Here is an 11,566-nt window from a genome sequence, read left to right as displayed (position 1 = left end):
ACCATTAACCTCTCTTTTAAAAACAAAAGATGTTAAGAAGCTTCAGAAATTAACCTTTTAAAAAGAAGTTAAGATAAGCCTCTGAAATTAACCCCCTAAAAAGAGGTTAAGATAAGCTTGTGATATTAACCTTAACTTCTTGTTTCAAAGGTTAAGGTTAACCTCTAGAATAAGTATTTTAGAGGTATTTATTAACCTTATTGTCCAAAAGTTCAAAAATCCATATGTGATTCAAATGTAGTAATATTTTTTCGAAGAAAGAGAATTAGGTTTAAAAAGACCACTTTGGCTTAGAATTCCATTGACAGGATTTATCTTCCACCCAACTTGTACATCTGGAGAACAACGACATAGGAGTGGAAAAAAAAAAGATGCTCTTGAACTCTCTAAATTAATGAAGCTTTATAGAGCTGAGCTCGATCATATAACCTTTGTTTCTCTTTTAATTTTCATATAGCCATGCAGGCTTACGTGATAATGGTATTTCAATCACATTGCCAAGTCTAATATAACTCCGAAGACAGATCACTATGTAGGCACGACTAATTTTATTAGCCTTGTTGGCCATCTTAAGCAATCTCTAAATTTTTATCATCAAATTGCCAATAAAACCTAATATAGTTTTATAGATGTGTTTACTTGGTGCTTTTAAAGAGGCAAAGACATTGTTTATAGAGTGTAACAACCTTCTAGTTAATTGTTCACATTGAGGGTAATGCAATTAAACTCTAAACAAAATGAAGAGAAGAGCATAAGAAGGGAGTTCAATAGCCCGTCAAATTTGTCACAGGAACCTGGTTGAACCATTGGAGACATGATAAATTAAAGATCATAGGTACATTCTATATGGGTACATCTCCAATGGGAAATTTTAATGATGTATCGCATGAGATGAAATACCCTCTCATTATAGGATAGGATATACATTAAAAAATTTCCAGAAGCATAGCTCACACTCTCTCATATCTTCATAATGACTACAAGACAGTGATCGTACATAGTGATATAAAGCTCCTATAGATGCCATATCTTTTTGGCTAAATGTGACTTGTTTTATGGAATGCACAATTGAATTGTGGTTGAATTGTTTGACCAAATAATAGACTTTAACTAGTGGCTTTGTAAATTAATCTAGCAATTAGAAAGGTCCTAGCATAGGCACATGAATTATTTGACATAGTTCATTTATGAATAGTTAGCAACAACACTGAAAAGAACTAGAAGAATGCTTAAGCATATATATATATATATATATATATCTTGTACCCACAATGAGGGAAAAAAGTCATCCAAAATGCAATTCCATATATATGCTTCTTATGAATAATGCATTGTCTGAAACTAGATATTGGGTCTAGTAGGACACTTTGCAAAGTATTTTAGATGAATTGATGGATAAGTTTTAAAATGCAGTATAGGTTTTATTGTCTTCAAAAAAAATTCAATTTGAGTTGTGAAGTCTCCAATTTGTGAATAAATTTGAAGAAATTCAAAGTAATCAACTGGAAGGATCAATAACTGAACCATGAAGTATAAATATAAGAGGCAAAATTATGCTCCCATTTTAAAAAATACACTTCCTGACATTGGTGATAACATTTTAGGAAGTGTGTGCCTTCAAGATCTTTTGGTCATCTCTTGAGAGTAAAGACAAGACCCCTTTAGCCAAAAATATATTGGAAAGCAGTTTGGCTCAAGCAGGAGTGTCATATCCCCTTTTCAAATAATTAAAAATAATAATCTTTACTAAGGCAGGCAGGCCCAAAAAGGTGAAGTTTCAAAAAAAGGGGATAATATTTGGAAGATAATGAACTAATAAATGAAAATTATTATTAAAATATGTTTTATTAACCCCTCTTGGACGTGAGTTAGGGTTATGCCCTCTTTTAAGGAGTTTGGAGGCATTTTGGGCTCATTCCAAAACTTGATTTTTGCTCATTTCTTTGTTATTCTTCAAAGGCTGCCAAACCTGTGGAGAAGGAGACCCAAGAATGAGAGTTTTTAGGTTTCCAAGAAGGCTAAGGATGGGATTTTAAAGAATTTCCAAGGGCATGCTCATGCAAAGTTTGCCTTTGTGCTGAACAGTGCAGATTTGTGGGTTTTTGGGTGTGTTTTTTGTAAGAGTTTGGTGTTTTTGGTTGAGTATTTCATATCAGTTTGGGTTGCTACTGTATATCAGATATTTAGATGTTAAAATAGAGCTGAATATATTTATTTTTTCATGATTACACTTCTATGATAGATTATCAGTGCTTTTGTGGTGTTTTCGGCTATTTTGTGTTGTTTTCGAGAGCCCAATGAGCATTATTTTTGTCCTCCGTTTGGGAGCTGTTGTGTAAATGTTGTACAGATTTGGAAATGTCATTTTGTAGGCTTCTATGCTGCCAAAATTTCTATAGAAAATGTCCACTTTCAGATTTATTAATAATATGTGAAGCTATGAAGTTTTTGCCACTATTTTCGGCATACCCGATTTGGGGTTTATTGAGAAATTGGTGGATCTTTGAAATATTGGTTGTTTGATCTTAAAGATCTGATTAGTGGCTTCAAATATAATATAAAATCAAAAAAGGGACATTTCAAGGAGGGCACTCAATCTTAGTACAGTGCCCTGATCTAGTATTGGAATACATGAGGGCATATCAGCCAAATACTAAAGAAGTTATTTCATCAAATAATAAAGTAATTTTCCATCTAGATCTTGTCTCTATTGCCATTGCCTTCCGATTACCTACCATAGTGAAGTATGCCAACATCAATATAAGGACTGCCAAGGAGTACTTTATGGAGAATAAAACTCAATGTTTAAACATTGTTCCTAGGTCTTGGCTCTTGCAACCAAGGAAATGGAAATCTCAACTCGCCAAATCCACCACAGATCATTGTCAAAAGAAGACGTAGCAAACATGGTAACTCTATTAATCAAGATAATAGGACTTTGGAATTCACATGAGTCCGAAGGTTGGATGTTCTTGTTTATTAACATGGTCTATGAAGGGAAGCAACACATTGATTGCACTAAAATTATTAGTGACTCACTACATAGAGAACTCATGGAACTTCAAGAAAATGATTTCTTCTACCTGACTTCATACATTTTCTATTCTATTGCAAGTACCAAAATTTTTGTAGGGCTTAACTAACAAGGTATATATGATGATATAGCTATTATTATGATCATCTTCCTTAGATACAGTATTACAATAGCCTACACCATTTTAGAAGAGTGAATGATGCATTCACAATACTGACTAGAAGAGAAATTCAAAGAAACATGAGACTTAGAATTTCATCAGAAGTAGTGATGAAAGTAAAAAAATATTGAAGTGTCTTCATACAGTTCCCAAAGTTCACTTATATCAGGTTAGCTACCTATGATCAATGTCCCCTAATGCTAACTAGATCCGTTGATGATAAATTGCTCCTGATTGAAATGTGTCGACAGATTACTCAAATCAATAAACTTTGCAAGAATAGGAGGATAGATGAAATATGTTTTCCTATCGACATCGGATATTATAGCTATCACATTGCATCAGATGCGAGGAATATAGAGAGATCCATTGCCACAATAAATTCGCATCCTTATACTATGTGTTTCCTTTATGATAGTAAAGTCTATGCAGTTAATGAGTTAAAGCTAAACCCCAGCCTTAGTCACTTTCCAGCTTTGGATGACTGCTAGGAGGATTGTGAAAATGATTTTAAAGTTAGGAAGAGAGATTAGATATGACTTACATCAAGGCAAGTAATAGACGTCAAGGTGGATATTGATGTGATAGGTGTAGATGATGATGAAGGTTCCTTGGTCAATCTATTCTACTATGAGAAAATTGAATTACTAGATATTTGTCTTATTGATTGGTCAATTCAGGAGCTAAAAAGCCTAAAAGAAAGAACTACTATGTCCTTAAAAGAAAAAGAGATTGGGTCAATAAAGTTAGAGCAAAAAAGGTGACTATGGAATTCCAAAGTAGAGAGGGAAGAGGCAAATAAGAAGAATCATCTCAAATGGGATTATAGGCAACTTTTGGTGAGAAAATGTAGTAATTAGATGCAAGTGTTCTAGATCAAGATGAAGATCTAAATCAGCTGGCTAAGTTTATAGTCAAAAAGAGGAGGACAAAAATGAAAAGTAAATCTACTAGATCAAATCAAGAAGGAAATGAGCCTAATATGAAGGATCAAGGAACTCCACAAGCTGTTGAACCACACATCCCTGTTACATCCTCTCATGATGTAGTAATTCCTCATTTGAGTCTCTCTCCTTCTAAGATATCATTAATAGACATCACACAGTTGGATAATCAATTATCTAATTCAGAAGATTTAATGATGATTGCTGAAAATATAATAGGTGACATGCAAGTTCCAGATACTATTCATTCATCATTCTAGACCAATCTTCAAAAAGAAGAAGAGAGTTGTTCAAATGATCCCACCTCCATTTGATGTGATCTCTAGTTTCCTTTAGAAGCCTCCTAAAGTGAAAAAGACTAAAGTGATGTCCAAGTTAGCCGTGGATAAAACTTTAGGCAATCTATCTATAGAAATAGCCAAGCCCATAATTGAAAAGAATGTTGATGAAGCATCCGAGTCAGATTTCATTTAGGACAAGGTTGATGTGTGTCCATCTACTATAGAAAGAGACTTTCAAAATTTTGAAGTGACTGCCACTGAAATGTTACAAAGATCAAAGAAGGAGAAAAGAACCAAGGAACAAGTTTCGATCCTGGTGTCTTACATCAATTTGATTACCAATTTTTCTGATGCGAAGGCAGTAGTTACTTCACCAACCTTAGCAAGTCGTAATGACATTCTTGATCATGTTGTTGTTGAAAGAATAAACAAGAAAAAGTCACAGAATATGATGATCAAAGCTTTGATAAGAAAAATTATAGAAATATATGGAAAAGCCATTGAACAAATATAGGACATTTCTAAAGAGCTAGATAGTAGCAAAGAATAGAAAGTCACTTGGGAAAAAGTAGCTGATGAATTACAAGAAATGTCCAAGTTAGACATAAGCACTCTTGTTCTTGAGAAAATTATTGCTGATCCATGTGAGAATCAGACACGTATCTAGAGTAAAATTTTTAATTGGAAAATGATAAATATCAACAAATGGATCACTAATTTTGAAAAACTAATAGCTTCTTGGGAGTAGCTGAAAATGAAAGTTACAGATGAACTAATCTCGACTATCATAGGGGGGCAATAGTAGGTGATCTTCAACATATTGATTGCCAATTTCTTCTTGATTCTTTTAGTATCCTAATTCATTTAGAAATAGAGAATCAAGTATCAGATGTCGAAACTACGATGAAGCTCAGTCTGGTCACAGTCACTCTAGAAGATTGCAACATTTCAGCCTATTGACAAGAGTCAGAAGAGATCCAGGATAAATACTTCATAGCCAAACTCAGGATGGAGAATGTCTTCATTCCAAATTATGATCCAATGATGATCATCCTTGATGCTTATAGGGCATTTTGGGACAAGTTAGTCATGTCCAGATAGATAGATTTCATAACTAGAAGACCAGTGATTGAATATGTATACATCCTTAGAAATTCTAAAGAAAGCTTTGTTTTGAAAGTTTTCCTTGTATAGGTTAATTTTATTGCAGTTAATTAACCTCTCCAAAATTACATATTTTGGAAGTTTTTATTAACCATGAAGAGGTAGTTATTAACCTCTATTTCTATATAAGGGCTCTTTTTGGCTTTGTAAAGGAGATTTTTAGACTTTGGAATAAGGGAACACTATGCTGAAATTTTGATTAGGAGACAAATTTTGGAAAGTATGTACAACTTTTATCTCTGAAATTAAAATTCACTATTATATTCTTGGTACAAGAAAATGAAATGAGATGTGCTTTTGGTTTCTTGTTCTAAAATCAAAATTATTGCATTATAAACTATTGATTCTTTTATAGTGAGCATTCTCATGGTATTGTGTGAATGTTTATGAATCATGAATCAACATGGTAATAATGGTCATTTCCTAGCATAGTTCTTGATTACCTATGTTATCATTCTATGTCCACTCAAGAAAGTTGTAAGGTCATATGGTGCATTCGTTCTGAGTGGTTTTCTCTCAATCTTTAGAGTTTTAGATTCTTTATTTAAAAATCTTTAAATATTATATCATACGAGGGAGTTGCCCCTCTAAATGCAGAGAAAGGCCGCATAAAAAGGGCCTATCCAACTTTTGTGAATGGTTTGCCACATACATTTCATTGGGAAATTTTATACTGACAAATCTATCTACCAATAGATTTTTGTCAACTCTGCTAGGGGGATTGAATGAGGAAAGATTGACAGTCGTTGTAATGAAGCACAATGGTGCTACCACATGAGAACATTTTTCCTATTGGCAACCCAAATCTTGGTTTCCAGGACACCCAAGAGGATATTATTTTACACTTGAACACCCTAGCTTGGAAGTGTAGATGAAGTGCATAATAATATCATCAAGTAAATCAAGTTCTTGAAGAAGACGAAGAGTTTGAGAAATCTTGCAAAGAGCTCCTATTGGTCAGGACATCATAGTCATTGAAAGAATAGTAGTTATCCCAAGAATGAACATGAAGAATCTTGGTTATATCTAAGGGAAATTAAATAATAACCACTAAGCTGGCTAGCAAACTATACAATTGAGTAGACAGATAAAAGGGTCTGCTAGACAAGGATTTTGAAGCCCTTCAAAAGTTAGATTTCAAGCCAGTTACTCCTAAGGAGAAGAAGAAGGTTAGGTCTGTTAGTAGGTCATCTTCACCACCCAAGGCTACTATTTCTCCTACAACCTTTCAAGCTTTGATTCTACTAGGTACCGTTGTATCTCTGGCTATAAATTTGTAGCCTTTGAACATCATTCTCTTGACTATGGCACAACAAGCACTATAGCCACCATTCCCATGAGTAGCTGTTATTGGTCCATTAGCTTTAAGGAATCAATTACATGACATGCCCATTAGCTCACGAAAAATTCTTTCTATGTTTTTCAAGGATGTGAAAGTTACTATTGATCAACACATCAGTACATTTTTATGGAAAATAAGGTTCTTACAATTCAACATGAAGATGTTTCTATTCATCTTTTTGTTGGAACACTCACCGAAGCTGCAATTGAATGGTTGGATCAGCTACCAACTAGATCAATTACTTCATGGGTAACCTTGATTCAAACTTTCAAGAGGAGATTTAAAATTGTTGAAGATGAACATTTTCTCCTTTCCTAGTTGACACAAATGAAGAAGGAAATTCATTGAGCCAATGTGAGAATTCATTTCTCATTTTAATCAAATGGTAAATCAAATTCAAAAGAAAATCAAATGACTTTCTTCATCAGTGCTCAAACTTTGGATGTAAGATTTCAAATATGAAGGGTAAGACCTCCTAATCTAGTAGTTGCACAAACTTTGGCTATCAAGGTGGAAGATGACTTGCTTAGCTCAGGAAAATGGAGTTGTGATCTACAAAAAGGGAAAGGTCAACAAGCTCCAGTCACTACCACTAATCCTTTATATTAGAAATTGGCTAATGATGTCTTACAAATTAAGAAGTAGATGCCCCACAATCCTTGGCCTCTTTATCAAGGTATTCAAAGGAGGAATTATATGCCATATCAATAAAATAGAAAATCTAAATGGATACCCCATCCTACACCAAGATTAGCCATCAAGCATCTTGCATCATCTAGTAAATAGGTCGCTATGTGTGATTTTCACCTTATGACTGATCGTGATGGTGCAAGCTATCTGGAGATGGCCAGATTCATGGAAATGCATTTGACAACAAAGAAAATAGAAGAATATGTGGCTTCTGAAGATGTAATAGAACCTACTGTTGGGACCTCATCCATAAACTTTCTAGACTATGAATCTCATGATGAGAAAGATGAAGATATTAACAATTGTTCTTGCAATGTGGCTAAACCAAATTGGAGACAAAGATTAGAAGAAAAGTAGTAGAGAAGAAAAGGAGAAATCTTTTGATGAGACCACTAAGAGAATTCTATCTCGTAAGCATACTCTGGAAGAGCATTCACAAGCCAAGGAGATAGATAAAGGTAAAACTTCTCCCATTATCAAAGACTCTTTTGATTTTATTGATCATTGTAAGAATACCATAGTACAAATTTCTTAGTTGGACTACCTAAAGGCCAACCCACATTAGTTAGAAAGTCTGATTCAATGTGTTGGAAAAGGAAAAGGTTCACCTAAGATCACTATCAACCAGGAGTCAAGAGTTTCTCCATAAGAGGAAGATAACTTGCAGGGGCTCATGACTAAGAAAGAATCATTTGTTACAGCTTCTTTGTTGGATAAACCCGATCCCTTCTATGTTTCCCTCTATATAGCTAGATGCAAGTTAAGTAATTGTACCATTGATTTAGGCACATCTAATAATGTCATGCCTTCAAAGGTGGCCCATGCCCTAGGTCTCTCATTAAATAAACCATTAGGAAAGGTGTATTCTATGGAGGTGAAATAAGTTCTGCTAGTTGGCCAATTAAAAGATGCTCAAGTAGCCCTTGCAGCACATCCTGAGAAGAAGTTAAAATTGAATATCTTGGTTGTTGATATTATAGATAGTTATGGGATGCTATTGAGTAGAAGTTTTTGCAAAGATCTTGGAGGTGAAATCAAGATGGAAATGTCTCATGGCCTCATCCCAATTGGGGATAAAAAGGTTAAACTCAATCCTAAACCTAAAGCTAAATATACACTCTTGAAATTAGATGATCCAAGGGTGGAAATATTGTATGCTGATACTGGACATGCGACATATATGATGATATGCACTAAAGAAGATGTAGTTGAGCTTCTTATGCCTGATATAACTAATGAATTATGGTCAATGGAGTTCGATGGAAGCTCTTCTTCTTCTAGTTCAGGTGCTGGGATATTGTTAATGTCACCAAAAGGAGAGAAATTTCCAAAAGCTTATAAGTTGGTTTTTGAAACCACTAATAAAACTGCAAAATATGAAGCTCTTCTACTTGGTCTTGAGTATGCAAGAGAAAAAGAAATCAAACAACTCAAGGTATCTGGAGATGCAAAATTAGTTGTTAACTAGGTGTAGAGGCAATATCAAACTAAGAATGAAAGACTAAAGGCATATAGAAATAGAGTGTAGGATTAGATCAAGAATTTTGATGCTTTTCCTTTATCTTCTATTCCTCATGAACAAAATTCCAAAGTAGATTGTCTTGTATTCTTTGCTTCTCTCATGATTCCTCATCTCGAGTTCAATAGAGATGCCTATATAGTAGAGATGTTTCATAGACCCAGTTTGCCAGATAATGATTAACACTAGCAAGTTTTTGATGATGATGTACAAATCATCACATTTCTTGAAGGAAGACCTCCACTTTAAGATTTAAATTTTGAAGGATCACATAATTGTGATGGAACACCACAGGATAATCCTAAGATTATTCAACTACAAAGTAATGTTATTCCCAAAGGATTAGTCACCCTTGATAGTCTTTTTGATAAAGAAGATAAAAGGAAAAAGAAAGTTGAAGATACTAAATCTTCTAATTCTTTGGGTTATGAGAAGCTAAACATTGGTTCTGAAGAGATTCCCAAGATGGTCCTTATAGGGAGAAATTTTTCATTAGAAGAGAAAGAAGAATTCATGAATTTTCTAAAGGCTTACCAAGATTTTCTTGCATGGGGTTATGAAGATTTGAAGGAATTCATGAATGGAAAATTTAAACATCAAATTCCATTGAAACTTGCACTAGTACATTTAGGGGTCATTTTTTACCAAAGGCCATATTGGTCTATCATTTTATGTTTTTTTTAGTTTTCATCTCCATGTTTGTCGAAATTTTGACCAAACTAGGGTTTTATGCCTGATTTGGTCAAAATTTTGATCAACACAGGTTCATAACCAAAAAAATGGAGAAAATTTCTATGGAAGGTTTTACAAGTAAAATGTTTGAACAATAAATTTTTTGTAGTGGCTGAGTGGGGAACAAAGATAATGCTTCAAGATGCTCAGTGTGCTTTTGTGTGCATTCACTCACTAAAATTTGCCCTCTATGCATTCACCCCCACGTTGTGAGTGTTTGCTATTGTTGATCAGGGAATATGTTTATAGCAGGTTGTAGTTTAGGTATTTGTCATTCTAGACCTAGAATATCTTTAGCAAGTTCCATTTTGTGTTTCTAGATCGATCTCCTTGCTCTTTACTTTAAATATTTTCCTCGTATCTTGTGTTCATTGTGCATATTTTATGAGATAACCTGAGAAAACTATAAGAAGATTGTGTGTTGTTGCTTCATGATAAGGTTTCAGTTCATGGTGACCTTATGTTTGTTATTGCTATAGTTGGACTTATTGTAAATATTATCATGATTTTCTTGCTTGGTCATGGCCATGATCATGATATTAGTCATGGCCACAGTCACAGTAAAAGGCATGATCATCATAATCATGGGCATGATCATGTTGAGAAGGCTAAGCACGACCATAATCCTAAACTTAAGCATGCTCACAAACATGTCCATAATCACAATGATATCAATGAATGCGGTGCTCATGAACATGGTCACCATGACCATGACAAAATAGACCTATCTGAACCTTTGCTTCATGATGTAGAAGGGGCCAAGAATTCAAATCATTATCATGATGCCCTTTTAGAGGGGATAGTGATACTTTGAATCATGATGTGGCAAGGAAAGAGAAAGATGATCATTTAGGGTTCAATATAAATGTGCAAGGTTCCTACCTTCATGTTTTGGGGGATTTTATTCAAAGAATTGGTGTCATGATTAGAGGAGAAATCATTTGGATATATCCCCAATTGCAAATTATTGATTTGATATGTACTTTTTTCTTCTCATTAGTTGTACTGGGAACTAGTATAAAGATGTTGAGAAGTGCATTGAAGGTATTGATGGAGATTACACCACATGAGATAGATGCTAGGGAGCTTGAAGAAGGGTTGTGTTCAATTCCTGGTGTCTTAATAGTGCATGAACTAGATATTTGGGCCATTGTAGTTGGGAAAGTCTTACTCACATTCCATGTGAGGATTTTGGTAGATGCAAATGCTGAAATGGTTCTTCATAGGGTAAAAGCCTATATTGAGAACAAGTACAAAATTAGACATATCACCATGCAAATTGAGAAGGAGATTTGATAGACATTTATGTGTATGATATCATCTTTTTATATATAGTGGTTCCATATTTAATTGTGGTTCCTATTTGTGTACTTTGGTTTTCCTCCAAGTTAGAAATTGTATTTGATTTGAAATTAAAGAGATGGGAAATGTGCCCTACTACTAGGGAAATTTCAATAGCTATTTGTATGATCATTTCATTGGATGTCTGTGTTTTTAATTCATATTATTCTCCAAATTGAATATGTAGTCCATGCTTTGTTGGAGATTGACACACAAGTAGGGAGTAGATGAAATTTAAAAACTCACTAAAAAGAACTATTCCATTGTGAACATAATTTTTTTAATGAATATGTTAATGCCACATGCTACATTGTGTAGTTTTGAAGTTCATTTACATAAAGAACATATTTATACAATGC

General features: G+C 34.1%; 1 pseudogene; it reads left to right on the top strand.

Annotated features, from left to right (window-relative positions):
• Positions 1-8,654: 8,654 nt before the first annotated feature.
• LOC149563176 (uncharacterized) lies at positions 8,655-11,162 on the top strand (annotated as a pseudogene).
• The last annotated feature ends 404 nt before the right edge of the window (positions 11,163-11,566 follow it).

Source organism: Cupressus sempervirens, chromosome 4 (assembly GCF_028749045.1).
Source record: "Cupressus sempervirens isolate cs-2001-9-10 chromosome 4, ASM2874904v1, whole genome shotgun sequence".
In the NCBI taxonomy this organism is placed as follows: Eukaryota; Viridiplantae; Streptophyta; class Pinopsida; order Cupressales; family Cupressaceae; genus Cupressus; species Cupressus sempervirens.
Note: the sequence above shows the minus strand (reverse complement) of the source record. Positions and strands in the feature narration are given on the sequence as shown.